The sequence below is a fragment of the Amblyomma mixtum genome, chromosome 6, assembly GCF_055824585.1.
Source record: "Amblyomma mixtum isolate Tamu chromosome 6, ASM5582458v1, whole genome shotgun sequence".
Classification (NCBI taxonomy): Eukaryota; Metazoa; Arthropoda; class Arachnida; order Ixodida; family Ixodidae; genus Amblyomma; species Amblyomma mixtum.
In genome coordinates, this window is record NC_143017.1 from 97,710,547 (window position 1) to 97,720,877 (window position 10,331).

Here is a 10,331-nt window from a genome sequence, read left to right on the forward strand (position 1 = left end):
AAAGAAACACGCCTGCCACTTACCGCTCGCACCGTATCGCGTAGTCGGAAGGGAGGGCTCTCAGGACAGACACTCCTGTATCAATTATGTCCGGGACAAATAGGACACAGAACTCGGACTGCGCAAACTGTCACCACTCGCCGCAAAGATCACAGATGACCTGCGAGAAGCGCTTTGGGCAGTCGATTTCCGAGCGGCTAACGACGTACCCAAGAACGACGGGGCAACCGCCCCACTTCCATATCGTCACCCGTCTCAAGAGGGTGAGCGACAAGTGTTTCTTCACCCGCTCGAATCTCGCATGCTGCAGCTGACGGGCTCCTATCTCCCGAAAGGTCCATGAAAGGACGCCGCGCGCTAAGTTGAATATACCGCACTTATTTACACCGTCACCGGAACATGGAGTGCGCCTCAATTAAAACCGTTTCAAAAGCAAAAATGTCAATCACCACACGGGGAATTATTTTATTTCATTAAGTTTCCAGGAGGATGGACTTGACGCTTAGCGAGGTAACCAGAATGCATAATCGCTAAGTGGTAAACGTTGTACATCAGCGGGCAATCTCACTCAAGGCAATGTCCACGCACAGAATGTTGAGGAACTGAAGCAGGACCTGAGGAAACTGGTAGAAAACAATCATGAACTGGAAAAGGAAAATGAAAAGCTACAATGAGGTGGATGAACTGGAGCAATATTAGAGAATGAACAAACTAGAAATCAAAGGTCTACCTGATGGATGTGAAGAACTGAGAGCAAAAGGAAATCGCAAAAAAGATTTGAGCAGATATTGATGAGCCAGGCATCGACATTTGCCACAATGTTGAAACGGCCAAATCTCAGGGCAATAATGTTGTTAGTTTCACACGTAGGAGCAAACGAAATGACATTCTTGCAAAAGCATGCAAGACCGAGCTCAAGACACAGCCCCTGTGTTACAATGGTCCTGAAAAACGTGTCTTTATCAACGAGCATCTTACGCTAAAACAAACAGACAAACAGAAAAACAAACAAACAAACAAACAAACAAACAAACAAACAGACAAACAAACAAACAAACAAACAACTGCTTGGCGCCGCTAAAGCTCGTAAAGAGATCGTTTTGAGCGCAAATTTGTGTGAACCAGTGACGGAAAAATTCTTGCTGGCAGTGGGGAAACATCGCTAATATGCGGTTTGCGTCGTTGGGTGACGTCGACCAGATGTCTATCTCCAGCCGCCGGAGTGGCTCAGTGGTTATGGTACTCGGCTGTTGACCCGAAAGGCACGAGTTCGATTCCGGCCGCAGCGATCGCATTTCGATGCCGGCGAAATGCTAGAGGCCCGTGTACTGTGCGATATCAGTGCACGTTAAGCAATCGTAGGTGGTGCAAATTATCCAGAGCTGTTCACTACGGCGTCCCTCATAGCCTGAGGTTTGGGAAGTTAAGGCCCCATAAACGAACTGAAGCATAGAACAGCTTATGATGTGAAGTTTCCAGGTGACATCTATTCAATTTGCCATTCAAGTGATTGCCCCACTTCTTGTCCATAGTTTAGCCGCCGCGGTAGCTCAGTGGTTATGGTGCTCGGCTGCTGACCCAAAAGACGCGGGTTCGATCCCGGCCGCGGCGGTCGAATTTCCATGGAGGCGAAATTCAAGAGGCCCGTGTACTGTGCGATGTCAGTGCACGTTAAAGAACCCCAGGTGGCCCAAATTTCCGGAGGCCCTCTACTGCGGCGTCTCTCATAGCCTGAGTCGCTTTGGGACGTTAAACCCCATAAGCCAAACCAATCGTCCATAGTTAAACCTTTGTCGGAATGTTTACGTCGTCTACTTTTCCCGGTTCAATATAAATAACGAAAGTTCTGCCGATTTTTAAGAAGGGTGATAAAAATGGTATGGGGAACTACAGGCCTATATCTGAGCTACTACGTTTTTCTAAAAGATTAGAAGGAAATGATTTTAACGCTGTTATCACGCTTTGCTGAAAAACGACAAAATCACAAATTCCCAACATGGTTTCAAGAAAGGTTTTTCAACTTAAACGGCATTGTTGGCCCAAAAAGAGTTTATTGTACGTATTTCAATGCCAAAAAGTTAGCACTTGCTCGTCTTGGAGATTTTAAACAGAATTTTACTGCATACACCACGATATTCTTCTTGCAAACGATTCTAGGTACGGTATTAGAGGTCATGCGCAAATACTGACACATTCCTACCTTTCTAAGCGAATTCAGTGTGTTCACGTATATGAAAAAAAATCCCACGGAGTGCACCAAGGCAGTATCCTGGGACCATTCTTGTTTAAATTGGGCATTAATGATGCCATCAATATAATCAACAATGCATATTTCGTCATCCATGCAGATGACACCAGTATATTCTTCGCTGGCAACGATGCCACTGAACTTATCGAAGAAGCAAACAGAACATAGTCAAGCCTTGTGCACTGGAAAAGTCTCAGTGCATTATTGATAACTTTCTCTAAAATGAAAGCGCCAGCGTAAATGAAAACATAACTTAACAATTCTCTCCAACATGACAGGAATTGTAAGCCACAAAATTTCTACTCTTTAGTCTTTACGTCGTCAAAGCAGTTTTACGTCAGTACTGCCCAAACCAACTATGGTTTACAGATGCTGAGGTATAGAGTCTTCCCTCGATTCTTAGTGATATTATTGATGGTAGTATGTGCATTTCTCCTTCTAGATCTCTGTTCATAAGTGTATGGTCACTTGTTAATGTGATGCTTTCAAAGTACTGAATTTGTTCTTTTTTCAATCTCACGCGTCTATTTTTGCGTTTTAAATGTTTATAATATCTTATCATTGTCACATTCATGTATTTATATATTGTGATATTCTGTTTTGTTGCGATTCCGCATTTTTGTGCATTACTGCGCGCTTTCCGCTGGACCTTTTAGGTGTTTTTGTTTTAGGTTAGTTGGAGTGCTGCCGTCCTTTTCGGGGCTCTAGAGCGTGTCAAGCTCCTGGGAGCATTTCTTTCTCGATGTCCCCACTCGCTGCAGAAGAGTAAACAAACTTCAACTTGCACCGCAATTCCCACAGTATAAAGAGAGTACAGACACTCTTCGTCGACCTCACAACTTGAATAAACGCCACGTTGCAATCTTTTCTCGATTCGTCAGCCTCACTTTGAAATGTTGTGACAGGCGTTACCACCACAGGATTCATTTATGATACTGTGTGACAGATTTCTTTTTAAATTTTGTGAAAGGTGGCGAACAGCCGAAAAAAGGAACAATAAAAAAACATTGTGAATGTCGCTGATCGGTCGCGCAGCTTCCTACGAACACCTTTTTCTTCATATATATGTACGGTTAGGTTCACCATGGCTGACAATACTTTACAACTAAGCATAACGCAAGATTTACTTCTCTGAAGTACGTCTTCTTTTGTGTCTCATCTCCTAGCGCTTTGACGGGAAAACGCCTTATTTTATGGACTTATAGCTTGAAGGTCGTGTCTTCCGTGTCCTACATACTCGCTACATCTTTTTCCCCGGCCATACTCGTTGACACACGCTATGGTGACGACACTAGCCATATCTGCATCGCGTTCACGTTGCCTTCGCAACTTGTTTATGGGGGTCAGAATCAAAACACGTCGGAGGTTTCTTTGAAAGCTGCTGCCTCCGGCTATCGTGTAGAAGTACGCGGATGGAGACATCCGCGCCATCGTGTGGAGGTCACATTCGAAGTCCAGACCTTCTTTGTGGTGTCGCCGCTGATACAATGTTGTACAGCCTGAGTCAGCGACTCTTGCGCCCGCTGTACACGCTTTATTTATTTTTAGCAGTACCATGCGAACGCCGACTGTTCGCTTGATATCAGCGCCCTACCACGGAGCGAATCACCGAACTCGGCGAGAGCTGCCGCATGCCCACATAGAACAGACCATGGCGATAGTCGCCAGTTGGTTCTTCCATGCCACGTGCTGCTCCCGATTCCTTCTGTTCCTTATCGCTCTATTTGGCGTGCCCGCAGCCGGGAGCTAGATATCGCTGGTGGTATCAAGTTGCGTTCACTTTGAGATTAAATTTTTGCTTTGCGTTTTTCTGCTGGGTTATCACAAACGCAGACCAAAAATGAGAACGCCAAGAAACAAAATAAGTACAAGCGAAACGTTGATTACGAGATTAGCTTGAGACGACGAGCACGCTGCTAGCAGCTAATTCAACGTTTCGTCTCTTGAACGTGTCAAAGATGAAACTTCGTTCAGCGCAAAAGACGAACACAGGGTAAGGAAACGACTCACACGTTCGTCTTACTCTGTGTTCGTCTTTTGCGCTGAACCAAATTTCAGCTATGTCCAACGAACTAGCCCAGCACGAAGTTTTGTTGAACGTGTCGAGCTATGCGATAAACGAAGGAAAGAATCGGGGGCTAAGCGCAGGTTTAGGAACGGCCTGTTAGATGACAGCCGCGCAGCTTGTGTTGGTCTCCATGCCCATTCATAGTATATTGGCATCATAAAACGAGTTACTATGTGGAAAACGTCCGTGCTTGCGTCGCTGTGTTCCGCACGGAAGAGACACGAGGAAATACCAAGACGTCGTGAACCTGGCCCACTTAGCTTTCCCGTGCCAATCACAGATAGGGACTGATAACTTGTCGCCGTTTTCCTGTGCGCTGTGGAGGTTGGCAACCGCGCGCCAAGACATTGCTACCGCATAGCATCTACACCACCTTGCAGCTTTAGCAAAGACGCCGATTTCACAAGATCACAGTAGTGTAAAAGCCGCCGCCAGCAAAAGCATAACTGCAGCAGCTAAAGGAAACGACGCGAGTGCACGCCCGTACGCGTGGGGTTCGGTGACCCGTCGCAGGCTGCAATTTTCTTCGGCGCTCGCAAGTGGTTTCGGCACTGAAATTGGCCCGCGACAGCGAAGAGGCACTCTCAGAAGGACCACCCGCACCCCGATTCTCAGAAAAGGGACTGACTGAGCTTCTGGCGGCAGTAATCGAAACACTCGGACCGCCCAGCTCGGAGGGCTCACTCTGTGTTTGCGATGCGGCGATAGTCGGGTGGCATGCGCGCAGAGTATACTCTGGCCTCGACTGCGCGCACGCAACGTCCGTTTGTGAGTTGAAGAGAAGTTTAGAGCGTTCGTTAAGTGTAGAGGTGGTTCCATTTAGAGCGAAGCACAACACTCCCCCCAACCCCCTTACTTTTTTTTTTTGCTTCTGCAGGAAATTCTTTCCAGCAAAAAAAGTCTGCGACAAATTAGATGCACGAATGAACAATTGCGAAATAAAGGATTTTGTATTGAGACTGCCAACCACATCACACAGCCCTTGACACTGAACGGCAGAAACACCAGCAGATCGACAGCATTGAGAACAATGCTTCCACAGGATGGATGGAAGAAAGGGAACGAAGGAAGGATTAGCGACTATGGGAACAATTTCCAGGTGTGACAAGGCCTACCGGGAATGTCTAACTGGAACTCTGTCACGCACAAAGTGAATAAGAGAGAGGGAGGCTTCCTCCTCTCTTGTGCTTCACCATCCATTGTTCCCTTTCCGTGTGTCAAGAAGCCATCCGGCTATCCTCTCTCTACCAAGGAACTTCGTCAAAGCTGCAGGAGTCGTTTAGATGACGGCCACATATACAACTGCCGCCGCGTATTCGATAAACCTTGTTATGAGCAGCTGTGGCACAGGAAGACATACCTCTCAATGAGACGAAAATAAACTAAAACCAGGAGCCCCAAGTATGACCAGTCACCGGACGCAAGAAACTCGCGCCTAATGTTCTTCTGTGTAGCACACGGGTGGCAGGTATGAAACAGAACCGCTCTTTGCTGATCCGGAGCGCCCGTCACAATGAAGCCTCTGCGTCATGATTCGCGGCAGGATGCCGAGAAAATCCCATCTTACTGCCGTTAGCGGACCGTGGTTTGCTCACTGCTTCACGATTGCGAAACGCCTCAAGGAGCAACGACATTTAGAACACGTAAACAAGTCTGGAAAGGTACCCGTGTTTTGAAAAGGCTTCTCTGAACATTATGGGTGTCCTTGACCATGGGCGTTAGAAACGGTGTGTTCCACCGCAGCATTATTTTTTTTTTACAACGAGGGAACGAAAATGACATGAACTTTCACCTCATACGACGCTTCATTTGATTCACAACTGTTTTCAAATTTAACTCGGAGCGTCCGCTACTTGATTTGCTTCCGCGGCAGCTGTGAGGAAATGGGTAGCCAGTACCAGGAGCAATGACATCCCTCAGCTGCAAACAAACTGACCAGTGATCTCACGCTTCACCGCGACCTCGCGCGCGGCCTTCACTGAAGCGAGCTGCACGCTGCGACCTTAATATACGTGACGCGACCCGTACCATGACCGCCTTGCGCCGGAAAATCCAAGTCGTCTGGCCACCTGGGCTTTCACGCACACCGCGCGACGCCATTACACTCTCTCCCGGTAGCTGCGTTAGCGCCGAGCCGGCCAAACCCTTTCCGACAACTACCGCTTTCGGCGGTGGCCATGCTGATCACGGGAGAGCGCCGAAAGCCACTCCCGCTCAGAGGCACAACATTTTCCCAATGCGAGCGCTCCGCCCACAACAGCAGCATCCTTTTGTCGCGAAAGGAAGAGGAGGAAAAACGAAGACAAAAGAGACGTCCCGCAACGCATCGGCGTTGCCCGGGCCTAGCGAAAGTCCTGCGCGAAGCCGACCGGAGGCGAACCGAGATCGCGCCGCCGGGGAAAGCGGTGGCCGCGGCGGCGCAACTTACGGTGCTCGTCGGATGAGCCGAAGGCGCCGCTTCCTCGTCCAAGGCGTCGCAAGAACCGGATCCCCGCCACGTGCCGTCGGCGGCCCCCTGACGTCAGTCGGAGGGAAGAGGGCGCCTCCTTTCCTCTCGACGGGGCGTCCGCGTTGTCGACCCTGCCCGCTTGGACGCGCTCACGGGGTCAAACGAACCGAGAAGTCCCGCCACCCGCAACGCGTACGCTCTCAGCGAGTGCCGTAGCCGTCGGGACGAGGCTCACGCAACTTCCACAGGCGTCGCCCAGCGAGTCCCTTCTCTCCAACCACCACGGCAGATACGGCACGCGGACAACGGCGCAGCGCTCGAAGCACACTGCGGGCAGGAGAGGCGCTGTGCGGCCGGCGTCGACGCCACTAGTGGTGGTGGGCCGGTCCCGGCGAGCACCACTCATCTTGACCGGGCGCCTCGCTGCGCGTCGATCGGATTGCAGCGCATCGCTCAGTCTCGGCGTGCGTGTACTTCTTTGTACGTTTCTGCGCAAGTGGTTCGTCGGCTGCTGCCGGTGGATTTTCCACGGAATGCAAAGTACGTCGAAAGAAAGGAGGGCTTCGACGTGACAAGATACGTAGAGAAGAACAAATAACGCGCTCGAGGAGATGAGGAAACTATTAGTGGCGTCGGGCGCCGTGGAAAAAGCCGTGGGCGGCTTGTCGGTGGTGGACGTTCCCCCGGGTCCGGGTAATGGTCCTTGGTGTTTGCAAGGCGACATGCTGGTAGGGTCAGGTCAGATGGAGCTTTTTTTTTAGCTGTAGTGAAACCTGACTGGCTGTGTTGGCTACTACTACTACTACTACTACTACTACTACTACTACTACTACTACTACTACTACTACTACTACTGCTACCACTGCTACTTCTGCTAGAGCTCCTAGTATTAAAGGGACCCTGAAATTATTTCGATTGACATATTCTAATACAACAGATCTGTAGAGGTGATCTTTGCGAGTATTCGAGTCAAATTTGAAGGCTCTGCGTGGAAGCTGGCATTTGGAAATAATTAAAGACAATCGCTGCTCGCAATAGACTCGCCCATACTGCCAACTGACGTCATCGAGGTGGGGGACGGGGTGCAAATAGAGTTTTCCAATCTGACTCGATTACCTGCAAAGACCACCTCTGCGAAATTTATGGGATATCACTCAACAGCGTTTCTACCCCTGTATTGTCGAAAATGAAGTCCACACATTGCTAAGACACTTGGGTGAGTCATCATCTGTGCTGGCTCCTTTCGCCCTCTGTTCTGACGCAATTCCTTTCGTCGTTATTTTTACTCCCCATCTAAGGTCGGGGCATCCGTCACAGCGCTCGATCAATATGCTGCAACATTTCATGCACAAGATAATACGTACTGGGCAAAGCGACCGTACCAATATATATATATATATATATATATATATATATATATATATATATATATATAATTACAAGAAGGGCAAAGCGGCCGGACGGAAATATGCATATTAGGCCTACTTCTCTGCACTGGGGAAGGGGAAGAGAAGAAAGAGGGTCCTGATGGGTGACGATGTGATGAGAAGAATTGCACACAGCGTGTCTGGCATCCTCAGCAGACGAGAAAACATTTCTTACGTAAACCAAAGCGACAGCACGGCGCCGACTCCTGGCTGCGGCGACATCTTCCCTCTACTGAGAACGGCGGCGACAGGAGCGAGATAGTCGTTCCTTCCTACGGGTCTCTGTGGACACAGGACGACGACCTCTTCGGTGGCCGTAACCTTCCTAGGATCGACATTTCGAGTTGACCTTTGTCTATGCCTGGTTTAGGCAGGGCCTGCTTTACCTGGTGGAGAATTTCCGCCACCGCCACCGGAAAGTGCTGCTTGACTGTGGCACAACCACCGTGCGCTATCAAAAGAGCTGCCCTTGCCACCGGAAAAGCTGCGAGAGATTCCTGGTTCTACTTCTTCAGTGGGCGGCAACCCAAGACAGAACGAGTGTTCAGCCGGTTGGATCTTTATTAACGAGCAGTATTCCTCAGCTAGGAAGCTGGTGGCCACATACCGTATAAAGCTGGTAGGGTGGCACGTTGTGTAATTATTTTTGATAATTGCTGTAAATAAGCAAAATAAACGGTACAGTCTTCTTCAACACCCTTCGGCTCTTGCTAGTCAGTCTTAGAGATGTAAAATTTCAAGAAATTTTGAATGGCATGTAAAAAACCGTCTTTTTAGGGTTCTTCCATGAAAAATTGGAAATTTTGCAAAATGTGACAAAAACAGATTTATTTTTAGCAGCACAACGATCAATGATAATGCTCCGAAGTTCAGTCGAATATGCAGTTATAGATGTCATATTGTGAAACGAACTTCTTCATTTCATTTCCTCTTTATTTCCTTTCCTTTCGAAAAGGTAGGAGCTGGGACTAAAAGCTGTAAAAACAGCTTGACAGGGGCCCCGGCCCCCTACATGGTGGCATTGCAGCCTGTCGGAAACAACATCAACATAACAAACGAAAAATAAATACAGATACATATTACAAAGGCAATAGAGTTCAAGCGCAAGAAATAAATACAAATTCAACATTGCAAGGCAACAACAGTTTGTAACGCTTCAGGCACAGAAAAAAAGAAAACAAAGAAAAAAAACAGTTGAAGTACAATGTGTTGGACATTGTGGACACAGTATGTAACAAATTGAAGCGACAGTGAATTTCTACAAGGGACATGTGTACAATAATTACAGCACAGAAAACGCCTCACATTACAAGATCTAAGAAAACTATAATAATTTCTGCCGACAGAACAGACTGATGGTATGCATAGGTTCGTACGCTGGATCGAAATTTGACGACTCTAAACTATTGAGTAATGTGGGAGTAATATATTTCAAAGATGGCGTTTGGTATGAGGTGCGAGGTGTAGGTACAAGCCATTTTTCCTTGTGCCAAGGCGAGGTCTGGCGTTTTCTTGTAGTTTTCTTGTAGTTTCTTGCAGTTCTTGTTCTATTGCACCGGGAAGATAAAAAAATGATTTGCACTTCAGGCGAATATGGAGATTTAAATATCATATTTGTCGAACGAACTTCTTGTTCTATTGCACCGAGAAAGGGAACATGAAAACTGATCTATTAGTCACTCCATATCGGACTCAGAGGCACTGTCGCTTGATGCGGCACTATGCGCAGCAGAACCGCTTACGTGCACAGCATCCTATGTTATTTATGCCGTGTGTGTCGGGCTGTAGAATTTATAGCCAGTTTGTTCTACTTCAGCCGCGAGTTCAAGTATTAGTGTGTTTTTAAGTCAAGCCTGGATCTTATATGTGACCTAGCCTTCAAACCGCGTACTCGCAGCACGAACGTTTTAAAAGCACTACCTGGCACCGGCGATGACGACTTCTCTCTAATCGTTCAACGATGCGCGCTGTAATGGTTTTTAAAGCAAAAACAAAAATCTAAACTAAAAGCAAGCAATCATGAAACCTCGAAATTGCATTGTGATATTTTCGATGTTTTTTTCCATTTTTTCTCATCTGAAAAAAAAAAAAAACCGAAAAAAAAACCGTTTTTTTTTTTCAAAATTGCAGTGTTTTTTT

At 47.6% G+C, this 10,331-nt stretch overlaps 1 protein-coding gene across 3 annotated transcripts in view; it reads right to left on the reverse strand.

Moving 5' to 3' along the window:
- LOC149339795 (venom protease-like) overlaps positions 1 to 7,194 on the reverse strand; it is a 42,535-nt gene extending 35,341 nt beyond the window's left edge. Inside the window, exon 1 of one of the 3 annotated variants that reach the window (XM_089548463.1) lies at positions 6,745 to 7,194. The gene's annotated coding sequence lies outside the window, so the exon portion shown is untranslated. Of the gene's footprint in view, positions 1 to 23; positions 271 to 6,744 lie in introns of those variants that run through there. The other 2 variants (XM_089548462.1, XM_089548464.1) reach the window with 2 other exon arrangements.
- Between the last annotated feature and the right edge of the window lie 3,137 nt (positions 7,195 to 10,331).